Genomic DNA, 5,484 nt, shown 5'->3' with positions numbered 1-5,484 from the left:
AAAATGTTTAAAATTGCTGACACAAGAAAAACTGGATTGATTATAATTATGCTAATAGACTGATAACAAAGCGAAATATTTTGAAGGACAGAAAAAGCGCATAATAAGAAGAAAGACTTGGCGCATCTGCATGGGATTTTCAGTGTAATTTTCTGTCGAGGCGCCGAATAAACTCAAAACTTGCTCTTTATACCTTTATACCTGTTTTCACTAACAAACCAGACAAGGTTTCACTGATGTGTTGCTGTTTTCTTTGTCTTTTAGTTTATTTTAGTTTATTTTATGTTTGTTTTTGTTCTCGAGGCTATGGACAATTGATACACCTGTAAATAAAACCAGTAGGCTCGCTCTCTCTCTATCTCTCTCTCTCTCTCTCTCTCTCTCTCTTTCACACACACAAACATACCCCCCCCACACACACACACACACACACACGAGCGCAATTGCGCGCCTACACATACGTATTATCGTTCAGTGTCAGTTACAAAGTGAAAACTGCTGCTGTTACTACTACTACTACTACTTCTACCATTACTGTTACTGCTGTCGTTACTGTTGCTACTGTTAAAAACTGCTACTACTACTGCTGCTACTGTTAAAACGACAACAACAACAACTACTACTACTACTACAACTACTACTACCACTGCTACTACACCACACATCACCTCAAATCACTGTTAAGTCGAAATCACTGAAATGCTACTACTACTGCCACTACTACTACTACTACTACTACTACACAACACATTGGCTTGCACGCCCATGATCGCTGGCTCGCACACACACACACACACACACACACAACACAACACAACACAACACACACACACACACACACATACAAAGACGCGCGCGCGCCTGTGCGCGCGAACGCGCGTGCTCTCACGAGAAGGAGTCGTGTCGTGTCGCGTGCTGGTGTACGTCACTGGCGTGGCCAACCTGTTTTGACACGCACACGTGGCCTGCACTCTGCGTCAATCCGTGCTGTTTTCTAGGTTTTTGTTTGTTTGGTTTTTGTTGTTGTTGGTTTTTTTCTGGAGAAGGGCAGGGGTTGTTGGGGGGTGGGGTGGGGAGGGGCAAGTGTGGAGGGGATCCTTCAATCCCTACCTTCCCCCCCCCACCCCAACAACCCCGCAATTTAGCCCCCACCCCCCACCCCCTCACCCAAAATAAAAACCAACCAAACAAACAAAAACGAAAAAAAAAAAAAAAGAAGCAAAACAACAACAACAAAAGACAACAACAACAACAACAAAGAAAACAACAACAGCAAAAAAAAAAAAAAAACAACAACAAAAAAACACGAAACAAACAAACAAAAAATCCCAACCAAACAGAAGAAAAAAAATCTTTTTCTTCTTACGGGATTCAAAATGAATGTCAGTTTACCAACAAAAACGATCAAGAAAACAGAAAATGGTACTCAAAAGTACGTAGTACTAGAAAGTTCTGAGCAAAGTCTCTGGAGGGTATATGAGTGGGAAGACTTGGGAGCGAGAGAGAGAGAGAGAGAGACAGAGACAGAGAGAGGGAGACAGAGAGAGAGACAGAGGCAGACGTAAAAAGAGAAGGGAGAGAGCAATAAAGAGAGAGAGAGAGAGAGAGAGAGAGAGAGAGAGAGAAAGATTCATTATTATTATTATCATTATTATTGTTATTACTATTACTATTATTATTATTATTATTGTTATTATTATTATTATTATTATTACTATTTACGTCATCAACCGGAAAAAGCTAGAAAACGCGCCTCTAGAATAATCATAATCCGCGCCTCTTATATATATATATATTTTATTATTTTTATTTAAAAAAAAAAAAAAAAAAAAATCGTTTATATTAATATCACGTATCACAAACTCATTTATTTCAATATCAAATCTCATTTGATATTCGCTTATCGAGTCACCAGTCTACATGTGTGTGTTTATTGTACCGTGTCACGAACATAGCGAATGAACAATATCTCCTTTCTTGCCATGAGCGTACTATCATTGAAACCCGCCTTCACTGATGTCCTACAAGCTTATATATATATAGTCCACTGAGTGTGTAATCACCTTCTAGTGTCAGTTTCAAAGGAGGCATCTGAGCGTGTGGACTAACCCGCATACGCTACGTACACCCCCCCCCTCCCCTCCTCCCTACCAACCACTTGCACCATATGCGGGAAGGGGGAATAAGAATTTTTAGAAGCCTTTCCAGTGTTCTGCCTGTTATCATTCTAAATCATCGGCGACAAAACTGAAATCTATATTACTGTTCTGACCATACTCCAGAGATCAAACCAAAGAAAACAACAACATAAAAAAAAAAAATAAATAAAATGAAATAAATGAAATAAAAAAGAAAAGAAAAGAACCAGCCCCTCCCCCCCCCCTCCCCCCATCCCCACCCCTCCCAGAATATTAGCGTCAACGGGTTCATTTAAAACGAGAAGACTTAGCATAGCAGAACGAGGAGGAGGAGAATTGATTGATTGAATCTTTAATGGGTAGTAAAGGCCTTTTTTTTTCTTTTTTTCTTTTTTTTTTTGTTTACAATTCTGCCCATTTAATGACACAAAACATCAAACAAAACAAAACAAAAAAAAAAAAAAAAAAATTAAAGACCAACACAAAACAAAAATAAAGAAATAGAAATGAAATAAAATAAAATAATAAGAATAACGAATAAGAATAGTAACTGGAATAGTCTATTTAAAGGTAAGAAAGCGATGAAAAGAACAATTGGTACATTACATGTACGTACGTACTTACACACACACACACACACACACACACACAATTATAAAACAAGCAAACAAAGACATACGTACACATTCACGCCCACACACTCAAACGCACACACGCACTTACTGTTTATTTGCTAGCACGATCACACAGGAGGGAGATTGATTGATTGATTGATTGAATCTTAATGGGTAAAGAATTAGCACAGTAAAGGCCTTTTTACAATTCTGCCCATTTAACGACATAAAAATAAAGAACGAACGACACAAAACATAAAAATAAAGAAATAAACTGAAATAAAATAAAATAATAAGAACGACGAATAAGAATAGGAACTTGAATAGTCTATTAAAGGTAACAAAGCGATGAAAAAACTGGAACAATTGGTACATTACATGTACATAGGTACTTACACACACACACACACACACAAAATTATAAAACAAGCAACAAAGACATACGTACACATTCACGCCCACACACTCAAACACACACAAACACACACACGCACTGTACTGTTCACACATACACATACATTCAATTTTTCATTCATCATGGCATGGCAGCTAGTGGACTGAGTACAAGGAGAAGAAGAAGAAGAAGAAGAAGAAGACGATCTGAGAGTGAAAGACAGACAGACAGACAGACATGTACAAACTAAACCTGGAGGAAGAAGAGAAGGAGAACAACAACCCGAAAAAAGAAAAGAAAAAAAAGCAAGAGAAAAACAACAATAACAACAACAACAACAATAACAACAACAACAACAACAACAACAACAACAAGAACTTGAAGCGGAAGAAAGCTTAAAGATAAACCCCAAACAAAAATAAAACAACAAAAAAACAAAAACAAAAAAAACAAAAAACAAAAACAAACCAACAAACACCCCCCCCCCCCTACACACAAGAACTGAACAAAGAAACAAAAACAAAAAAACAAAAACAAACAAACAAACAAACAAACAACAACAAAAAAACCAAGAACTGACACACACAAGACAAAGGAAAACAAAGAACAACTCATCCCCAAAGACAGAACATTGAGCGATAAGATAAAGAAGAGGAATGATGAATGAACACAGAAAGTCACAAATAAATGAATATGAACAAAATAGTTAAACAAGCGAGCAAACAAACAAACAAACAAATCATAAGAAAGAAAGAAAAACCCAACAAATTAACGGCCTCCTAGGAACACAACACCTACTAACCAACCAACTAAAAGCACAAGCAAAAAAAGCAACAAAGAAAAAAAACACAAAAAAACTACAAAAAACCCACCAACAAATGTACGCTGCAAACACACACACACACACACACACACACACTATATTTCCCCAAAAAATTTTTCACTGCATTCCCCCCTTTTATACACTATTTTTAAACCCCTTTTCCCGGTCTAAAAAAACACTTAAAGTGAATAGATTTAAAAACTGAAGAAAAACAACACACAACACACACAAAACACACGCGCTTTCCCACACACTTTACACAAAACATCCCTCATTCGATTCAACCAAATAAAACTCACACTTTGGGTTTAAACACAAACAGTGACAAACCCCAAAAAAAAACCCGGGCCGGACAAAACCCGCCCAAATTTGTGAATAAAAATACGGGGGTGTTTTTAAGTGTTTTTTAGTTTTTAAGAAAGGGGTAATTTTGTGCAAAAAGGTGGTTGTAGGGGGGTTTTTTTTAAGGTAAAGCAACCCCCCCCCCCCCCCCCCCCCCCCCCCAAACCTAACTAAATTTTAAAGCCGGCTAACCACCACCAAACCACCACCACAACAAAACAAACCCCGAACTCTCCACTAAAAAACCACCACGCTAAAAAAAAAAAAAAAGGAAGCCATATTGTTGTGCCGAGGGGAAAAAAAAAAAAAAAAAAAATCAGCACCACTACCACCACCACTATCACTACCACTACCACCACCACCACCACCTAGCGCCATGTTACCCACAAGCCCCCATTGCATTTCTCTCCCCGTCCTTTTCTCCCGTGTGGCGCCAATTGCGAAAACTTGCAGGGGCGTCACCCCGCTCTTACAAGACAGCCCCGCCCACTTTTCGTCCTTTCGCTTTCTCGGACGGGGGGTGTTTTCAGTGTTTTTCGCCAGCGATCTTTGTTATGTAATATCGATTTAGCTCTTTGTCTGCCCTTGTCAGCTTACACCTGGACGTCAGAAGAACGTTTTTTAAACCCCCGGGGTTTGGAACCGGGGACACAAGTGACCCCCCGCCCCCCACGCCCATTTCAGGGGGGCGCGCCCCCACCCCCACCCACACACAAAACCACACACTCCCCCCCACCCCAACAAAAATTCACCACCCCCCCACCCCCAAAACACCCAAAACCCCCACACACACAAACACAAGTCGCCCAAGGTTTAGTTTTGGCTTTATCCGGGGCGTGGGGGGCGCGCGCGCTCTCAGTGTGCATATCAAGAGTGTGTGGGAGGGAGGTTGGTTTGAGAAAGAAAAAAAGGAAAAAAAAAAAAAAAAAAAAAAAAACAAGAAAAAAAGAAAGAAAAAGAAAAAAAAAAAAAAACAGGGGAAAAAAACGGAAAAAACCGCCGGGGGGGGGCGGGGGAGGGGGAGGGGGGGGGGTGGGGGGCGGGGGGGGGTGGGGGGGGGGGGGGGGGGGTTTTTGGTTTTTGGGGGGTTTGGGGGCTTTTATTGTTTTGGTGGTGTGTGTGTGTGTGTGGTGTTTTTCGAATTTTTGCCGTTTGCTTTTTCAACAACAATGA

Source organism: Babylonia areolata, chromosome 27 (genome assembly GCF_041734735.1).
Source record: "Babylonia areolata isolate BAREFJ2019XMU chromosome 27, ASM4173473v1, whole genome shotgun sequence".
Lineage (NCBI taxonomy): Eukaryota > Metazoa > Mollusca > Gastropoda > Neogastropoda > Buccinidae > Babylonia > Babylonia areolata.
This window is presented reverse-complemented; position numbering follows the sequence as displayed.